The 21072-nt window shown below is 46.6% G+C and overlaps 1 non-coding gene across 1 annotated transcript; it reads left to right on the top strand.

The window, feature by feature from the left end:
* Positions 1 to 12518: 12518 nt before the first annotated feature.
* On the top strand, positions 12519 to 12687 carry LOC148161828 (U1 spliceosomal RNA). Its single transcript, XR_015767333.1, has one exon. It is a non-coding gene; the product is annotated as a U1 spliceosomal RNA (small nuclear RNA).
* Positions 12688 to 21072: the final 8385 nt, after the last annotated feature.

The raw sequence follows: 21072 nt of genomic DNA, 5'->3' as shown, positions 1-21072 counted from the left end.
TGCAGGAAATCACACCTTACACAGCAATGAACTCAAAATGGTCACAGATCTAAGTATAAGAGCCAAAACTATTGTGCAAGAGGACTACATGGGAGAAAATGGTCAGGAATTCACAGTAAGCAAAGAGTTCTAAGTCACTGCGGCAAGAGCACGATACGTAAGAGAAAATTGAAGATGAAGAAGTTTTTTGCATCAAACTTTGCCACTGAGAAAAGGAACAGAGAAGCCACTGATTAGGAGGAAATATTTGTGGATTAAATACCCAGTGAGGACTCACATTCACGAGAGACAAGAGGACTGTGAACTCACTCAATGGGCCGAAGCAACACACTCCTTTAAGCCAGTATAAGAGTTGAATACACATGTACCAAAGGAGACACATAAAAAGGTAATCAAGGTTATTAGTAATATGTTATTAGTGCTCAAGGAAATGCAAGGACAACCACGTACCATTTTACATCAACTAGTGTGCTTATGTTCCAAAGACGATACCAAGTGTTGCTGAGGATGTGGAGAAACTGGACCCTCTTATATTGCCGGTGGCAACGTAAAATATAAGAGCCACTGCGGAAGCCACTTTGAGAGTTCTTAAGAGTTCAGCACAAGCTTGCCATAGGACCCAACCATTCCACAACTAGGAATCTATCTGAGAGAAGTAAAAGCATATGTCTGCTCAAGTCTTGGTCAGAAATGTTCCGGGCAGCGTTATTCACAATAGGGAAAACCTGACAGCAACACAAAGGGCCATCGGCTGGTGAATGGACAAACCCAATGAGGCCTATCTGTACCCTGGCATCTATTGGGCAACAAAAGGCACAGAAATCTGATCCAAGCTACAGCATGGAGGAACCTCAAAAGGATGCTAAGTGAAAGAAGCCAGTCACCAAGAACTACAAACCTTCTCATTGTGCTTATGTAAAATGAGCAGAAAGGAGCAATGCACAGAGACAGAAAGCAGATCAGTGCTGCTTGGGGCTGGAGGAGGGAGCGGAGACTGTCTGCAGAGGGGCTGGAGGGAGTGTGGGAAGGTGAAGGAAGCCTCTGAAACACACTAGGGCACTAGCTGAACAACTCTGTCATTGTTGACAATGGGTGAAATTTATTGTATGTCATTTTCACCTAAAAAAAAGAAAGAAGGTGACCTTCGCACATCAGTGGGTCCTGGGACCCCCAGGTAAACACTGCCTGGTGAGGGGCCACATCCTGGAGTCTCAGCAGGTGGTGGCTCAGAGCCTGGTTTCTGACCTCTCAGCTGGAGTCAGGGATTCAGTGCCTGTGCCTTCAGCCTCAGGCCCCGGCAGTTCCCCTGGAATCCACCAGGCGGCAGACTACTTAAGGGAACAGACCTTCAGGTTGCCCAAGGACACCAGGGGGAAGCAGGCAAAGACAGGGGCAGTAGCTGGCTGGAGATACCTAGAGGAAGTCAGGGCTGCAGGACCCACGGAAGCCGCTGGCAAGATCTGGATGGATCTTAAGTAGGTTTGGTCCCCTGGGTGGGCTGTAGCCACGAACCTTTAGGTTAACATCCAAAGGTTCCCTTTGATGCTCCCTCCTGCACTGGCACTGAGGCTCCCCCCAGTCCCCCCACTCAGCATAGGGAAAAGAGCCTGTGCTGCTATTCACCTTCTTCTGAGTCTAAATGGAACACTTTGGGCTGGGTTTAGGGGAATCTGCCCTTTTCTGGCCCTCTATGTAGGGCCAGCTCCTGGGTGCTGAACCATTCCTGCGGGGGCCTAGAAGAGGCACTGTGGTCCTTCACATTGGAGCTGGGCTTGCAAAGAAGGGTTCCTGCTAATCCATATTTCCCTGGCCCTGGCTGAGCATCCTGGTCCAAGATCAGGGGCTGCAGTGACCTAAAATAGGGAACCTCCTATATGTCACTGCTCCTCTCTGGGAAAGTCCAAAGAAGGCCCATGGTAGTGGTGGGGGAAGGGGAGGGCATAGAAACCTACACTCTGACAAAACATCGTCCACAGTGAAGATTTTAAAAAAAATGTTAGAGGACAGATCTCATATTATGTAGTCGGTGGTGCAGTAACAGCTCTGCGTGGTAACAGAGGGTAGCTACACTAGTAGTCAGCCTAACATAATTTATAGAGTCGTCCAATCCCTGTGTTGCCACGTGAAACTGATGCCACACGGGAATCTGTTATGAATCAATTTTTAAAAGACCTGAAGTTGAGGGGAAAACTTACTCTCCTAGTTCTCCTTGCTCAGCTCAGGCTGCTCCTTGCAGAGTTGGATGCTGCTGTATGCATTCCTCAGGTTCCCCTGAGTTTTCTGGACTCAACTTGTCCTTATTCTCACCTCCTTTGGCAATCACCTGCTCCACCATTGCCTTGTCCTTCCTCGGGTTATGCTCATCCTCCAAATCTGCTGATTTTCTGTCTCCCAAATGCTCCCTCTGTTCTCTGTTTCCAGTGTGGGCTCAGATCAGGCTCCTGAAAAGGACACACAGTGAAGGGACCAAGTCAGGTCTCAGCTGCAGTCCCTAGGGCTGCTTAAAAGGCACCGCAGACCCACATGCACTCACAGAAACTGAGCAGGAAGGGACCGTGGAGGATTTGAATAACAACCTTATCTTACACATGAGGAAAGTGAGGCCCAGAGAGAAGAAGAGATTTTCCCAAACTCCTTCAACAGTTGATGGCAGTACGGCCGCCACACAGGCCTTGGCTGCGAGCTTCCCTGTCGAGGATCCTAACATATCCTCCGGGAACCCACTTCTGAATGTCAGGGGACAGTGGTCAATCCGTATTCCCACTGTTCAAACAACAATGTCCAGAAGGACTTTTCCTGGGAATACTCTTGTTCACAATTGTACAGTCCCACTTGTATACTCAGTTGGTTTACACTCCTGGTTGAACTTCAGTCCACTCTCAAGATGGGAGAGCAGACAGGCCCCGGGGTGGAGCTGCACCGGGGTTAGGGGTGTCTTTTCTTTTTATGTCTCATAGATTATGGGTCACAGCCAGGGTGGTCTCCAACTGAAGATGTTTCCAATCATCTAAGGGACTCAGCCTACTGGTTGATAGGGGGAGATTTGGGCCCTAACAAAGGTCTTCCTGGAACTGTCAAGGCCATCTTCCCCTACTGGGGGATGGAAACCGCAATGTAAATATATTATAAGGAAGCCATACGTTATTGTAGGACACACGCTGGAAAGGAGAGCACATGCTCTGCCCCTGCTGGTCTGGATCTGACAGTCCAGCAGGTGGGAAACCACGAAAGCACTGTGTACCACCCTCCTTGCCTCCAGCTCAGATCTAGCTGCCTACTCTACCAATTTAACACCTGGGACAACCCATGCAGGAACAATTCCTTTTGACCCATTTTGAAATGGGAAATGGAGCCACAGGAAATTCAAGATACTTAGTCCAAGTCTCAGTTTCCCACTCAGGTTTGCAGCTACAGCTTGGGAGACCAGAGGGCTCTCTTTCTTTGTTCTCTGTTTTAGGGATTTCCAGGGACAAAGAACAATCCCAGCCTCCGATGCCCTGAACTGCTCTGGCACTCCCAGCCTGACTGTTTTGTTTCCATGATTGAAATAAATAATCTTACATGTAGAATATCAACCTCAGACAAGATTGCTTTGAGACCTTGATGAAATGAGACAAAACAAGGCTACTCACAATACTGTTCAGACCGACATCCAAACATCGACCTCCCTCCCTAAGGAAACGCCTATGACTTCTTTACCACAATCACAGAATTGTCAGTGCTGCCAGTGTTCAATATAGAACAAACCCTGCCTCTTCCCATCCTTTCCCACATCTCACAACTAAAGCCCGTATCCTATAAGCGATCCTCTCACTGAGACCTTGGCGTGTGTTCTTTTTGGCTGTGAGGAATAAAAAAGCCAATTCCTTTCAACTGGCTTAGAGGAATTGACACCAACTTTCCAGGAACAAACAGGTGTAAAAACCCATTCTCAGGAAGAAAGGTCATATTGTCTATGAGATACCTAGGCTCTGGAACTCCAGAACTTGTTTTTATCCTAAAAAAAGAAAGAAAAAGAAAAGACTCTTTCTACCAACCCCCTTAGTAATTAACATGAACTTTAGGTGTTCAGGCAGGATCTTCCCACCTCTGATTTAAACTAGGGATTGCTGGGGCACCTGGGAGGCTCAGCCGGTTGAGCGTCTGCTTTGGCTCAGGTCATGATTCCAAGGTCCGGGAATCGAGCCCCACATCGGGCTCCCTGCTCAGCGAGGAGTCTCCTTCTCCCTGTGTCTCCCACCATGCTCTCCTGCTCGCTCTCTCACTCTCTCTCAAATAATTAAATAAAATATTTTAAAAAAATAAACAAAAATAAACTAGATATTGCTCCTGATCTCGGTATTGTGAGATCGAGCCTCACAAAGCATGTAGAGATTCCTTAAAAATAAAATCCCTGAAACATTTAAAACATATGGGGCACCTGGGTGGCTCAGTTGGTGAAGCCTTCAACTCTTGGTTTTGGCTCAGGTCATGATCTCAGGGTCCTGAAATTGAACCCCAGGCTCAGTGCAGAGACCTCTTCAGATTCTCTCCCTTTGCCTCTCCCTCTGCCCCTCCACACCGTTTATAGGCTTGCAGGGGCGTGCTCTCTCTCTCCTAAATAAATAAATAAATAAATAAATAAATAAATAAATAAATACATACATACATACATACATACATACATACATACATAAAACTTTTAAAGCTTAAAAAACAAAAATAAAATAGATACTGAGGATAAGTCAGGGAAGAAGCTAGGTAAGAAAGAATGTTTCGCACAGTATAGCTTAGTAAGGCCTCGGATCAGTTATAACCCAGTATTCCCAGCTGGGCTGGAAGCTCCAACCTTCAGTTCACAGGGGAGCAAGCTCTCTGATTACCCAGCCAGAGGCAAGCGCGGGTCCTCTCTGGGGGCTCTCTAGCCCCAAGCTGCCACTCTGGATTCTTCGGCCTTGTCTAACTGCATCGGCTCGGAACACATTGAGCCTGAAAATCATGTCACGGTATCCACAACGATGTGGTGTCATAGAATTGAAATCTTGTGTTGCCGACAAAATGACAGGACTCTCGCATGCCACATTCAGAAGGAAATGCTACATTTCTTGTCATGGAACATGTCATCACCCCCCCCCCCAAACACACACACACTTAAATGTTAGCTGTTGGGAATGTATTTCTTTGGAATCTGTGGCAAAGGCCGAGCTCCCAGTTTTGGTGCCCGGCGGTCTCCGCCAAATGCATCCAGGACTTGGCCGGCTCTGTCGGGTCTCCTTTCACAGCGGTGCCTGGCCCTGCCCTCCCTCGCTCTTCCCACGACCCTGTGGGGCGTTGATCCCCACGCCTTCCCGCTGCTGAGCGGGACACTCGCCTAACATCTCTTGCTCCGCTCGAAATCCTGTTCCGCACATCTGGCCTTACCAGACACACCTTTTGGGTCTAGCTTCTCCTTTTGTTCTCTTACAGTTTTTTTTTTTAAAGATTTTATTTATTTATTAGAGAGAGAGAATGAGAGATAGAGAGCACAAGAGGGAAGAGGGTCAGAGGGAGAAGCAGACTCCCCGCCGAGCAGGGAGCCCGATGCGGGACTTGATCCCGGGACTCCAGGATCATGACCTGAGCCGAAGGCAGTCGCTTAACCGACTGAGCCACCCAGGCGCCCGTTCTCTTACAGTTTTGGCTCTGATTTCCAGTACAGATCCTTCGCATGATTCTGCGAATCTATTTATTGTTGTTCTTAGTCCTACGATGATAGTTTTCATTTTCAAGAGCTATTTTGCTGCACTGCTCTCCCAACCAGGCCTGAGAACCCACAGGAGGCCTAAACCCAGGGGGCGTGGACGTCACTTCCTGTCCGGTCACAGGCTGGCCATTGGCCAGGAGGGTAGGGTGGGTGGGGAAAGACATGGCGGGGCGTGGATCAGAGGGCACGTGACAAGGAAGGGAGCCGCGCAACAGGCGTGTCTTCTGTAGAAAAAGCAGGGACAGTGGCTCCTGTTTAGGCATCTGTTGCTCACGGGCTCTGGGCCCTACTACTCGAGGACTGGCTCCTGATTTGATCACAAGTCCTACGGAGATGGACTGGAGGAGTGTGTGTGTGAGTGTGTGTGTGTGCGTCTGTGTGTGCGCGTGCACGTGCGCGTTCTAGAAACACTGAATGTGCAGTGTAAAGCTTACAAGGCTCCAGGGCAGCCCAGGCTAGATTTCTGCATATGCTACCTTGAGTATTCAAAATGGCCATGTTTTTTCAAGGTAAGATGACTCTGTTGCACTTCATATTTTCTTGTTCAGTCCTCTCCACATGTTATCAAAGATAGGGTAGGACCATGTTTGGTATAAAGCCTGCTGAATATTTAGCCCACCAAGGTCCTAAGTCTTACCTAGTATGAAGTCTTGCTCATATTTTTGAGTGTAATATTGGGAGGCACGAGCAAAGCAATGGCCAGTCTGAGTCCTCAGCACTATTTGCAAGAACTTTTCTTTATTTTTTAAGATTTTATTTTTTTATTTGACAGAGAGAGACACGATGAGAGGGAACACAAGCAGTGGGTGTGGGAGAGGGAGTAGCAGGCTTTCTGCTGACGCGGGGCTCCATCCCAGGACCCCAGTATCACGACCTGAGCGGAAAGCAGAAGCTTAACGACTGAGACACCCAGGTGCCCCCTGACATTCATTTTGAGGAGGAAGTCTAAAATGCAGTGAGAAGAAAGGAGGGTGATTTTTCCCTCCATTTCCAAGCCCCAAAGCAGGTCTAATTTAGATTTAATGTCAGGGATGAACTTGAAAAGTTCGTTCTAATCAAGAGGAGACTCAAGAATCCCTCTCTAGGCATGGAATTCGATCCTCGGCCAAAATACTATTCAAAACTGAAAGTGAGAAAAAAGAGTGGGGGAAGGAAGAAATAAAACTAGGGTTGACCTTGTACAACACAGGTTGGAACAGCACATGTACACTTCTACGTGCATTTTTCTATAAACACAGTATACTACTCTAAATATATGTTCTCTTCCGAATGATTTTCTTAATAACATTTTCATTTATCTAGCTTACTTTATTAGAAGTATACAGTGTAGAATACATGTAACTTGCAAAATATGGGTTAGTCATCTTTATCTTATCAGTCAGGCTTCCAGTCAACAAGTGGCTATTAGTAGTTAAGTTTTCGGGGAGTCAAAAGTTATACACAGGTTTTTTTTTTTTTTGGCATTTTGTGATCAAATTTATTTTTTGTTTCAATTTCATTTACTTTGTTTTACTGTAATTTACACAAGAGACTGCCAAGTAAACTAGGTATTTTACATTCACCACGCATTCCCTCAAATCTCCACAGTTGTTAGGAAAACATTAGAATCCATGCGCTGGGCATGGATTTCCATGTGCGCCCAAGCTCCCAACGAAGCTACAGATGCCAGTGAGAGTTTAGTCCATTAAAAGGAGAGAGTGAGACTCTTTATTTCACAAAATTAGCAATAATCTTCCTTGCAGCAAACATTTTGCAGACAATGATTATGCTTTGACAACACCTGTCTTATAACACTGCCCAGAGAGTAAACATCAGTCTTGATCCTGAGTACACGGAGGACATATTCGACGTGGGGTTCGGAGCCAAGGCTAAGAGGGCATCGCGGTGCGGCAGTGATCCTCAACACCTTCGTCCGACTCACTGCCACCACCTCAGTGGGGACATGGCATGTGGGAAAACGAGGAGCAGGGTGGGCAGGACTGTCAGCAAGTCAGATTACAAACGTGATAGGACTACAGGAGCCAGCGTGTTGCAGGAAGGACGAGATTAAAGGAGATAGTTTGTGACCGGAAGGCTCCAACAATATCATTCTGGTCAAGCTTCCAGGACTGACAGGAGAAAACCTGGATTTGGACAGAAAGAGCTGATAAAAATCTTACCTAGCTATGGTGCCTTTCTTAAAGAAGGAGGAGGAGGAGGACAAGGTGGCAGCAGCTGCTAACAGCACGTTCCTGATGCTCACTCGTGACAGGTTCCAATGGTGTCCTCCCCATGGGCGGTGGAGCACTGGCCTCTCAGCAGGGCCTCCCAGGCAAGGAGATCAGCCTGTGCTGCCTCTGAAATTCCACTATCTCAAAGGCAGCTTCTCCCCCTTGGGGTGTATTTCAATATGAAAAGTGCAAAACAAAAACAAAAACAAAAACAAAACCATCACCACTATCTGTATTCTAGCCTGTCAGCTCTGAGGAATCTAGGTCATTTGCATAGTTTCCAAGCTCTAATTTCAGAAAACAGTCATTTCAGAAACAAGACTCCATGGAAGTGCTCGACTTCCGAAAGTTTTCCTACAGCCTACGATGCTATTCATTTCTTCATCAATTTCTTTGTTTGCCTACGAGTAGCCTGAAAATTGTATAGTGCTTATTATAAATCACAAACCATCATCTCCATTTTTGCTAGGTTTGATGTAGAAAAATATTGAAATTTAAAATACAAAAATCCAATAAAAACCAGAATTTTTTTTTAAAGGATTTTTTCCCCTCAGGGCAAACAGGTAAAAATTGGATGGTAACTATACTCCTTACTAATAGACAGTGTCCAATTTGAATTTAAGATAATAACCATCCAGAAATAAATCATTATAAATACATTCAGAGTTCACATTCCAGATTCACTGGAATACCAAAAGATTTTGAATAAATTTTTCTGTGGGAGTCTGTTGCTTATGGGACTAAAATAAAAATTTGTAAGATTTAAAAGAACAGGAAGATTTAAAAGAACAGAAAAGTAATAAAAGGCTAAATATATTGGTCCACAATTTGACATTTATGAAACATATCAGCTAGTATTACATTGCAGTCAATTTGTCCACCAATGGTATTACTCTGATAATTATTAAAATCTGTTCCAGGTATATATATTGAAAATATTTTCTTTTGCATTCTTGAAGATAGGTACAGTACTTTGGAGAAATTGTACTAATCCTTTCAGTATGTTTGTATGTACATATATACACAAGTGTGTGTATCTTGATCTGTAGCTCTACATGTGTTTTATATGCAGCCACACACACACACACACACACACACACACACACACACACACACACACACACACACACAGGTGGTTGGGAACCTGTGAGTATGTCATCACAAGCACACATCTGGGAAACGTCAGCACTGCCAGATACTGGTCAGATCCTTCTTCACTCATCACTGGCTGCACTTGTTCCCCTCACTTGACCTTGATTACGTAAACAGTTTGATATTGTCTCTGACCCTACAGGGGACTCATCTAGACATCAGCAGCCGACGTGCCTCGGACGGAACCCTTCTTACGCATTGTTTCTAGTTCTTTCTGAGTTTCATCCTCCATTCTCCTAATTTCTTCCATTGTCAGATCATTCCACTTGCCAATCCAACAAAAAAGCTGGCAATGAAGTTTGTAAATATCCTTTTCTCTTGCTTCTGAATGAAGTTTTCTACTTTGCTTTGCAGTCCCCACCACTTGAATTTGATGGTCACCAGCTTGTAGGCACATATCTGAGGACAGTCAGAGTTGTTTGCCAGCTCCTTCTTCCAGTTGGGTCCCAAAGGCCCTCTCTCGGTCTTGACTGACTGGAATAATGCTGGGTCTTCATCAGCTTTGTAGTCTGCTGGTTCAACTTGACTTCGATCTGCAATATCTATGCGGACAATTTCAACAGTTTTCCATGTGTTCGGATCTAAACCGTGTACATTTTCTAATGTTCCCAAGTCTGGTTTGTGCCATGTTTCAATTTTAATGAAGAAATCATCTTTCATATATACACTCGTTACAACTGAGGCATAATGGTTTGTTCTACTGTAGGGGTATGCGTTCCAGGCTTCCTCGTGAAACACCAAGGAGCCCTCCGGAGCAATCATCCTGACGAATGCAGGAACTTTGCTCCTGAACAGAACATGGCAAAACCACACGGAATTCCTTAATCAGCACCATCTTCCCGGAATCCCCTCACAGCTACCGCCACTATCACCACCACCGCCGCTGCTACCGCCCCTCACGGCGCCTCTATACACAGGTTTTTGATCTTGAGAGTCACCATCCTTACTCCGCATTGGTCAAGGGTCAACCTGTATCTCTATTTACAGAGGACATGCTCCTAAAGATAGAAAAACCTCAAATCATCCACACACAAAAATATCAGAGTCCATAGACTCATTCCGTAAAGTTGCAGGGTACCATATATACAAAATCAGTTGTGTTTCTATGCACTAGCAATGAACAATCTGAGAAGGAAATTTAGAAAGCAATTCTATTTACAATGGCACACAACACAGTAAAAGTGTCAGGTGTAAATTCATTCAAGGAGAGCAAGACTTGTTCACTGAAAAGCATAAGAAGCAATGGTTCTGCGAGAGATGAAAGACCAAATGGGGGGAAAAAAACAACTGTATGCATGCATTGGAAGATTTAATATAATTCATATGGCAATACTATGCAAATAGATCTACAGAGTCAATACAATTCTATCAAAAATTTTTCTTCTGCATTTTCTAAATTCTGTCAATACCTTGTAGTATATTTCCTTTCAGACGTTGTAGTTTTCATCTCTTAAAGATAGAGAGGGTGTTGTTTATATTTTCTATTTCTCGGTTTAACATTTACAACTGATGGAAAACTTATACTAAAAGCTTTCATATCCTTCTCTGGCGGTTCTCACATGTGTCAGCTCTGGATTATTTTCCGATGACGGATCTGGCTCCTGATTAGGGGCCATTTTGCCTGGGAGAGCTCCAGGTCCTGTTCCCTCTACTGCTTTCAAATGATTGCCCCCTGACTTGCTGGCCTTTCCTCCCATGGAGGCCCTGAGCAGGACCTCACTGCAAGCCACACCAGGGACCCTGCACAGCTCTGGTTAGGTGACTTTCCTCAGACCAGCTGGTTGTCCCACATCACCTTTCCCTTTTATTCCCCAGGAATCCCAATTTGGCTGGTAAAATACCTGGCGCTTTCTATTTTTTAGGTTAAGCAGGCAGTGTTTCTCTTTGCCTGTTCCAGCTCCTAGAGGCCCCTCCTCCATGCTCAGCCCCAGCCCCAGCAGGCAGAGTCCTCCTCACACAGCCTCCTTCTGACCTCTTCTCTGCCTCTTTGTGTTTTAAGACCCCCTTGTCATTGCAGGGCGCCGCCTGGATAATCCAGGATCATCTCCCCATCTCAAGGTCCTTAACATAAGCACCTGTGCAGGGACCCTTTTGCTGCAGGATGGAACATGTGCACAGGTTCCTGGCATTAGCCTGGGCAGCTCCTAGGGAGGGGGCATTATTCTACCCAGCAGCACACTATTGATCTCAGGTGACAACTAAAATTGGACGCCCCCTCTCCACCCTCCAATCTTTTCTAATTTAAACATTCCGGGAAAAGTAAACCACTACCTCAAGGTGCAAGCAAGACAAGGCAAATCAGAACCCTAGGGCTCTCCATCCATGACCATACAATTGCCCAAATCTCTTCAAAATAGTCTGTTTAGTTTTCCAGACCTGGCTATTTTCCCTCCAAAGGCCGACCTGACTGCAGAAATCCCCTCCAGGGGGAAGCGCCCAGCGGTGGAGGGAGGGCAGGCGGTGGCAGAGTGGGGAGCCTGGGACCCCACTAACCCCCTGCTGAGAACTCTGAGCCTGGTTTAAGGGAGCAGAAGCAGTGGTCCCCTTTGGCCCTGCCCTCAACAGCGGGATCCTTGGGCGTCTCCCCGCGCGGCCACGAGGGGGCGCGCCGTCCCTGTCCTAGGAGCCCTCCTGGGGAAGAAGCAGGCCCTGGGATGTGTTCAGCGTGTGGAGTGTTGTGGGCTGGTGTCAGCCCAAGGGCCCAGGGGTTGCGGACTTTTGGTCCTCCCCTCCCCCCCGCAGTGTCCAGGGCTGGGGGAGGCTGTGGGGACTGGTTGGAACTGTACAGGTGCAGCCATGGCACTCGGTGTCCTCCAACCAGGGTCCGAAGGGAAAGAGAGAGAGAGCTAGAGAGAGCAAGAGAGAGTTGTATCTGCTCTTCGCGGGCTGTTGGAAAGTCCTCCCTCATGTTTCTCTCTGGCTGGCACAGCCTTCCCTGGGCTGGGTGGGGGGGGGGTTGTGTAGGGTTTGGGGGGCCATAGCTGCAGGGAGAGGAAAGAGTGGTAACCAATTCAGGAGACAGAGGAGACTGGGCAGGTGAGGAAGGAAGCCAGGGCACGGGAAGGGAGAAGGGGAAGGGGGACTGGAGGAGGAGAAGGAGGAACACCAGTACTAAAATCCAAGTTGGGAGGGGAGCTGGGGGGGCAGGGAGATGGGGTGGGGTTGGGGACTGAGGCGAAGCCCTTGACTTCACGGACGGGGCTTGTCTGATGCAAACCAGGCAACATGGCGGTGGGGTTCTGCAACTTAGAATTCGTGGGGCTGAGGAGGTAGCAGCGCTGTTGCGTCCATCCTATTCGGAAGCGTCGTGTGGAGGGTGAGGATGCTTGCGACAGGAGTGGGTGCCGAGGGTGTTGGGGTGCGCCTAGGCGAGTGAGCCTGTGTGTCCGGTGGAAGGGGGGTGAGACTGGTGTGGGGCGGAGGCGGAGGGAGTCACACTTACCCGGCAGGGGAGACTCCGGGATCAAGCAGGTGGTTTTCCCAGGGGAGGCCCTTCCATCATACCAGGGACATGCTGACCCCCGCGATTTCCCCGAGTATGGACAACTCCTCTGCATTATTTGTGGCAGTGGCTGTGGGGGGCTGCTTTTGCTCTTTCACCTGTTGTTGGTTGTTTAAGAATAGCCTTTGTTTTCTTATTCATTTTTCTGTTTGTTTGTTTTGTCTTTTCCATGACTTTGGCTGATGACATGGGCTGAAGAGGAAGCTCACTCAGGGGACACCAGGACCCTGAAGAAAACACCTCTGCTTTTAAGGGCTGCTTTCTTGAGAATCTGGGTTTGGCTGTTTCTCAATCAAAAGCATGCAGGACAGTTTCTGTCCACTGGTCATACATCCCACCTTGGCTGTCGGGGTTTTTTCTGTTTTTCGCAGAGCAATTTCTCTGCTTATATTTCAGTATGTGGTTTGCAGTCCCTGATCCAGCAAAGGTGCTTTCTTTTCATTCCCCAGGGAACAGGGGTTTGCATCCCTTCTCCTTCCTCCCTCCCCTCCCCACCTATCCCCCCAGGCACCCTGCAAAGCCTCACCCAATCCCCAGACTCCATATCCTTGATTAGGCCACTTGGTAGCCTACCTAGTATAGCCTTGCTCCAGAGGACCCATCCGAGACTAGAGAGGGTCCGGCTTGATGTACTATTTATTTATTGTAAGTTTATTTGTTGAAGTAATCCCTACACCCAAAGTAGGGATAGGGCTCATGAAGCCAGATGGAGACTCCCCTGCTCTCCTGACTGAGCCAGCCAGATGCCCCCTGACAGGCTTTAAAGAGGCACCTCTGTCTACTCACAAAGAACCCGCTGGGTTTGGCACCACAGACCTTTCCCAAACAGCAGGTTAGCTCTAGGACAAAGGGCCGTGGGCCTTCTGCAGCTCTTGGGCTCAAGCAAAAACTGTCCCTACTGATGTACCTGCATTGCTTTGTCAAACTGAGCTTGAAGGGGTTTCTGGCTTCAGGCTTTCACCAGAGCTGGTGTTTTTTTCTCTACTCCCTAAAGGCCTCTATTCAGAATCTACAACTGAGGGTCTTCCAACTTTGATTTTCACTTAGGGGAGCCACACCAACTGGGACTCAGCAATGGGTTACTCTTCTGCCAGATACAATTAAACAAAAGAGCAACAGCGTCACACAAGATGTGCAAAGTGGAGATTTCCAAGATCCTGGGCATCAGGCAAAGGGGACAGCCATCCCGGACACATGGCAACACAATGGTGAGCAGAGCCCTAGAGCTGCTCAGAGGTACTGGCTCTAGAGAGTTTCCAAGCAAGGCACTGGGGGGAGGGGGACTTGAATAGGAGCCCCATGGAGCTCCTGGAATTGAGGACACTGATCTGAGAGAACCCAGGACTGAGTCTCAGGGAGGACAGAGCTGCAGGAAGTCACCTAGCCAGAGCTGTGGAGGGGCCCTGGGGAGGCATGGACAGCAAGTCAGGGGGTAATCCTTTGCACAGGGCCTGGTGCTCACACGGTGCTGGGAATAGTGCCTGTGTCCAACAGATAGACTAAGCAAAAGTAACCCTCTTAATTTGTGAGGAATAGGGTGGAAGACAGGGGGAGGGCTTGCTACAGTACCTGGAACTCATGGTGAGTCCTCCACGGAGCCCTGCTCTGGGCCACTGAACTATGCATTGAAGCAACAGCAGAAATGTTTCCAAGTAACTTCAGTGCATCCCTGAACAAAGCTCAATATTATAGAAAACACAAAAATATCCAGCAAACAGCAAGGTAACATTCACAGTGTCTGGCGTTCCATCCAACAGTTTGAGGTATGCAGACAAAGGGGGGAAATGAGCCCTCCTGAAGAGATGGATCACTCATCTGAAAATGACCCAGAGCTGACAGCAAGATGGGAATCACCAGAGCACAAGAAAGCATTTGTTCTAACTGCATCCCATTGGTGAAAACATTCAGCAGATACATGGAAAATGTTAAAAAAAAAAAAAAAAGGACCCAATCTCACATGAAGAGATGAAAACCACAATGTCTGAAAGGAAATGTACTGCAAGGGGCTGATGGTGATTAGGGAAGGCAGAAGAAAAACGTTCAATAGGAATCCAAAAGAATCTGCAGATCCTGCTGTTGCCTTCTGAACCACCTTAACCATTCCAATCCATGAACACAGGATGTCTTTCCACTTGTTGAGGTCTTCCTTAATCTCTTGCAGCAATATTGTGTAGTTTTCAGTGTACAGGTTTTGTGCCTCCTTGACTCAATTATTCTTCGATACCATTCGGGTGGGTGCTGTTGTCCATGGAATCGTTTTCTTAATTGACTTTCCCGGTGTCCATTCCTAGGTTATAGAAACACCTGATTTGTCTGCCTTGTACGCTGCAACTCTGCTGAAATAGGTTATGGACTCTAATAGTCGTGGTTTCTGTGTGTGTGTATTTGGTATTTTTCTGTATACAGGAGTATGTCATTTGCAAATCCAGATACAAATTGTCCCTTGAAGAACCTGGGGGTTAGGGGTACAGAGTCCCACAATTGAAAATCTTTGTATAACATTTGAGTCCCAGAAAACATAGCTACTAATAGCCTACTGAAGTCTTACAGATAACAAAAACGGTTGATTAATACATATTTTGTGGGTTACTTGAATTATGTACTTTATTCTTTTGATACAGTGAGTTAGAGTGAAAATATCATTGAGAAAATCATAAGGAAGAGAAAATGTATTTCTACATTTGTACTAGACTGTATTTGTAAAAAAAAAAAAAAAATAATCAACCCATGAGTGGACCGACATTGTTCACTAAAATTCAAAGCCATGTTGTTCCCCAGTCAACTATAGTTTTATTGCTTCGTTTTCAAATGTTTTCCCCTCACCTTCAGGTTTTTAAACAATTGAGTCATAACTGATTCCCCATGTGAGATCAGTTTCACATGGCAACACAGGGATTGGACGACTCTATAAATTATGTTAGGCTGATTACTAGTGTAGCTACCCTCTTTCACCTCGCAGAGCTGTTACTGCACCACCGACTACATAATATGAGATCTGTCCTCTAACATTGTTTTTAAATCTTCACTGTGGATGATGTTTTGACAGAGTATAGGTTTCTATGCCCTCCCCTCCCCCCACCACTACCATGGGCCGCCTTTGGACTTTCCAGAGAGGAGCAGTGACATGTAGGAAGTCCCTATTTTAGGCCACTGCAGCCCCTGATCTTGGACCAGGATGCTCAGCCAGGGCCAGGGAAATATGGATTAGCAGGAACCCTTCTTTGCAAGCCCAGCTCCAATGTGAAGGACCAGAGTGCCTCTTCTAGCCTCCTGCAGGGATGGTTCAGCACCCAGGAGCTGGCCCTACATAGAGGGCCAGAAAAGGGCAGATTCCCCTAAACGCAGACCAAGTGTTCCATTTCGACTCAGAAGAAGGTGAATAGCAGCACAGGTTCTTTTCCCTATGCTGAGCTTCCACGGGGGGAGCCTCAGTGCCACTGCAGGAGGGAGCATCAAAGGGAACCTTTGGATGTTAACCTAAAGCTTAGTGCTTAGAGCCCACCCAGGGGACCAAACCTACTTAAGATCCATCCAGATCTTGCCAGCAGCTTCCATGGGTCCTGCAGCCTTCACTTCCTTTAGGAATCTCCAGCCAGCTGGTGCCCTATCTTTGCTTGCTTCCCCCTGGTGTCCTTGGGCCACCTGAAGGTCTGTTCCCTTAAGTAGTCTGCCGCCTGGTGGATTCCAGGGGAACTGCCAGGGCCTGAGGCTGAAGGCACAGTCACTGAACCCCTGACTCCAGCTGGGAGGTCAGAAACCAGGCTCTGAGCCACCACCTGCTGGGACTCCAGGATGTGGCCCCTCACCAGGCAGTGTTTGCCTGGGGACCCCAGGACCCACTGATGTGCGAGGGTCGCCTTCTTTCTTTTTTTTTTAGGTGAAATTGACATACAATAAATTTCACCCATTGTCAACAATGACAGAGTTGTTCAGCTAGTGCCCTAGTTTGTTTCAGAGGCTTCCTTCACCTTCCCACACTCCCTCCAGCCCCTCTGCAGACAGTCTCCGCTCCCTCCTCCAGCCCCAAGCAGCACTGATTTGCTTTCTGTCTCTGTGCATTGCTCCTTTCTGCACATTTTACATAAGCCGAATGAGACAGTCTGTAGTTCTTGGTGACTGGCTTCTTTCACTTAGCATCCTTTTGAGGTTCCTCCATGCTGTAGCTTGGATCAGATTTCTGTGCCTTTTGTTGCGGAATAGATGCCATGGTACACATAGGAAACATTTGGTTTGTCCATTCACCAGCCGATGGCCCTTTGTGTTGCTGTCAGTTTTTGCCCATTGTGAATAACGCTGCCCGGAACATTTCTGACTGAGACTTGAGCGGACATATGTTTTTATTCTCTCAGATAGATTCCTAGTTGTGGAATGGCTGGGTCCTATGGCAAGCTTGTGCTGAACTCTTAAGAACTCTCAAAGTGGCTTCTGCAGGAGCTGTTATATTTTACGTTGCGACCAGCAATATAGGAGGGTCCAGTTTCTGCTCATCCTTAGCAACACTTGGTATCGTCTTTGGGACGTAAGCACACTAGTTGGTGTAAAATGGTACCTGGTTTTCCTTGCATTTCTTTGAGAAATAATAACATATTACTAATAACATTGATTACCTTTTTATGTGTCTCCTTTGGTACATGTGTATTCGACTCTTATACTGGCTTAAACGAGTGTGTTGCTTCTGCCCATTGAGTGAGTTCAAAGTCCTCTTGTCTCTCGTGAACGTGAGTCCCCATTGGGTATTTAATCCACAAATATTTTCTCCTAATCAGTGGCTTCTCTGTTCCTTTTCTCAGTGGCAATGTTTGATGCAAAAAACTTCTTCATCTTCAATTTTCTCTTACGTATCGTGCTCTTGCCGTAGTGACTTAGAACTCTTTGCTTACTGTGAATTCCTGACCATTTTCTCCCATGTAGTCCTCTTGCACAATAGTTTTGGCTCTTATACTTAGATCTGTGACCATTTTGAGTTCATTGCTGTGTAAGTTGTGATTTCCAGCAACAGCTGTGGGGGAGCTTTGTCCTGACAGGTTTAGGAGAGCCTAGGGGACACTTGTGTTTCAGAGTTAGTCTCCCCTGGGCCAGGAATGGAGATTTCACCCTGCTGCACCTGTTAGTGAAAGGCTGAGTGCCTTTGGGGAGGGGAGATACATGGGGGCTGTGGTCATATACGGCATGTACTCCCCGTTCTCTGGGACTGGGTACAAAGGAGCTCCAGGAGCCCCAGGGCAGTCCTGCTCACAGGTGCCTTTAGAGGCAGAAACACACTGAGAGCAGGAGAGCATAACACAGAAAAGACCCCAGGGATCCCAGCGGATCTGGGTTGGGATCCTAGAGGGTCTTCTATGGACGGGCACATTTTCCATGTATATGCCCTTCTATGGGTGGGTGGGAAAGAGGACTCGCACACAGTCGGAACTCAGGAAACATGCCCAGAAGGAGTGGAGCGGATTGAAGGCATGTCCCACAGTTTGCAGTATTTTTCCAACATGAAAATCATGGTATTTGCCTGCATCAAAGGTGCTGGGGGGACGCATGCTGCCTCGGTCAGTAGAGCGTGCAACTTTCATCTCAGGGTCATGCATTAGAGTCCCACGTAGGTGATGGAGCCTAGCTGAAATTTTAAAAAAAATAATAATAAATAGAAAACGAAGAGGTGCATGCTTCAGGAATCAGAATTACTCCCCCTAAGGTAAGGAGGGGGCATCTACCTTGGTCCTTGCAGTTCAAGAGCCATTCTGAGCACTACAGAATCCTAAATGTAGATTAACCTAGAGAACCTACACTTTTAATATTTGTTGGGTTTCCCCTGTGTGGTTAGAGGTCCACTGGCAGACAAAAGTTGACATGCTGAGCACAGAAGCGGACCAAGAAACAGACTATTACCTGGATGCACCACATTATTCTCCGTCCTCACTGCAGTCTCCCTGGAAATGGGAATGGGCAATCGAAATGCCTGGTATTCAACACAGGTTAAGAAAAAATGGAAAGTTTGGGTTAACAGTTTAAATTATTGTGTCCTCAGATTGACTTTGATGGCAAGTGGAGACTCTGTTGCACGTCTTCTAGGTTCTGCAGGTGGAAATGAGGGGCTAAGGGACAAACTAATTATACAACTCAGAATAACTTTGGTAACTTAGTATCTTCACACTTGACACAGTTTTCTTTCATTTTGTCTGATCCCATAGTCTCATGCTTGAGTCTAAACACATTTGTACAAGGAAGGTGATATCAATACCACACCTAAAATCTGTACCGCTAAATGTTGTAGTGCTTATTCCTAATGGTACTTTAGGCTTGTTTCTAACTGCCTGTAGCTACGTTTCGGCTGACTCTCAAGGCAGCCCATTCTAACCATGTGTGCACTTCTCTTTGGCCCCACCACCAGGTGAAGCAGTGCATCTGAGCTGTCTCCATCGCTGGGGGAAGGATGTAGGTCAGATAGGTAATAAAGAGAAAGGGGGACTGGGGTGCAGCAAAAAGAAAGCATGCTTATGTGTGGGTTGATTCCAGAGAGGACCATTGCATTGCTTTTTAAAATTTTTTAATTTACTTATTTGAGAGAGAGTACTTGAGATATCAGGAGCGGTGGTGGGGGTAGTGGAAGAGGAACAGAGAGAAGCTGACTCACCACTGAGCAGGGAGCTGGACATACGGGCTTATCCCAGGACCCTGGGATTCTGACCTGAGCCAAAGACTGACACTTAAACAACTGAGCCACCCAGGTGCGCTTTAAAATAATTTTTAAACTAATCTGGTCCACTTAACATAGGCATTGTATTAGTTTCACATAAGGTCATGGGATTTATTTTGTATTTCTTTTTTAAATATTATTTATTTATTTAGAGCAGGGGTGATGGGCAGACGGAGAGGAAGAAAGAATCCCAAGCTGACTGCACTGAGCATGAAGGCTAAACTGGGGCTCAATCGCATGACCCTGAGATCATGACCTGAGCTGAAATCAAGAGTCAGACGCTGAACCGAGAGAGCCACCTTGGTATTTCTAAGAATGATATGTTTAGCCTTCTCTCTGAAATAGGCACTGAGTAATGAGCAAGGCGGAGAGAAACCATAGTACCCATAGGCGCCAAGGTCAGATTGCCCAAAATGTACCACAATGGCATATTTGGGGGAAACAGAATGCCACAACGACCACTGGTGCATGTTCATTCAGACTCCAAGATCTCTGAGAAAACTCGAGATTGCAGGGTTAAAAATAACCTGAAAGGATCAGAGTGAAATGCCCTTGGGATGTGTGTGCTCTGATCTAAAGTACACAGCAGAAGATGTTTTGTAGATAGGAAGCCAGCTGTAAACAGCACACTGTGCATTCCCTTTTTTGTTTTCTTATCCTGTGTTAAAGACCGAGTACAATGCTGTTTACAATTAATTGATCACAGCCAGTTGCAGATTTCTTTATTCCTTCTCCACTGCCATTACTTCACTTGACTAACCCTGTGTACGTGGAAGATGCGCCTTACTAAGCCCCTGCTGTAAATCATTATAGTACTATATCACTGTAGAAGGTATATTAGATTATGGAAAATAAACCTCAGGACCTCGGGCTGTTTGCTTGGGGTCCCCTGTGCCTCGCTATACTGTCGTCTCTTTTTCTTTTTTTAAAAGATTTATTTATTTGAGAGAGAGAATGAGATAGAGAGAGAGTGAGCATGAGGGGGGGGAGGGTCAGAGGGAGAAGCAGACTCCCTGCTGAGCAGGGAGCCCAATGCGGGACTCGATCCCTGGAATCCAGGATCATGACCTGAGCGGAAGGCAGCCGCTTAACCAACTGAGCCACCCAGGCGCCGCGGTAGTCTCTTTTTCTCAGTTCCTTCGCCACCCCAGGTCCCCGACTCTCTGAGGTCGACAATATTATTTTGAATTGAAGCTACCCAAAAAGAAACTGGTACCAGGACACTCAAACCCTCCTCTGTCTCCCTGAAAGCAGGAAACCAATCTCCCATATGAAAAAGGCACCCCCTGTACTAAGAAGTAAAAAGACATCCTTCTCACCAGGGTTTCTAAATTCGGTCTAGACACTCTCTAAATTAAAACTTCCCCAAATCCCTGAGAAATGTATTTTCTCCTTGTCTAAAATGCATAAAAACTGTCTGCCTTAATACTTTATATTTCTTTAAGGGTCTCCATTTCAATATCCGTTCTCCATGCGTATTCAATGTCTCAGTGAAACTTAATTCTTACTTAAGCTGGGAGACCAGGACAGGTAACAGAGGAACTTCTCCTTCCCTGCATACCTTTTTTGTGATCCTAATATCTTAGCCAATGATTTGTAAAGGAAAGAAGTAACAGAATTATATACCTGGGAAAAAGATTTGTCCCCAGGAAGGAATTTCTGGTATTTTTAACAGTGGAAATATCTACATTTGATCCAAAGTCTCCTAAAAAGTATTTATTTTTAAGTTGAACTTCTAATTTAAGTGTCCCCTGAAATTCAGATGTGCCTTCCCAGAGGGTACGTTAGGAGACTCCAC

The sequence above is a fragment of the Eumetopias jubatus genome, unplaced genomic scaffold, assembly GCF_037043125.1.
Source record: "Eumetopias jubatus isolate StellerSeaLion01/CBP00866 unplaced genomic scaffold, mEumJub1_p1.0 scaffold_54, whole genome shotgun sequence".
Lineage (NCBI taxonomy): Eukaryota > Metazoa > Chordata > Mammalia > Carnivora > Otariidae > Eumetopias > Eumetopias jubatus.
The sequence above is the reverse complement of the archived record's forward strand: the minus strand, read 5'-3'. Positions and strand labels throughout refer to the sequence as shown.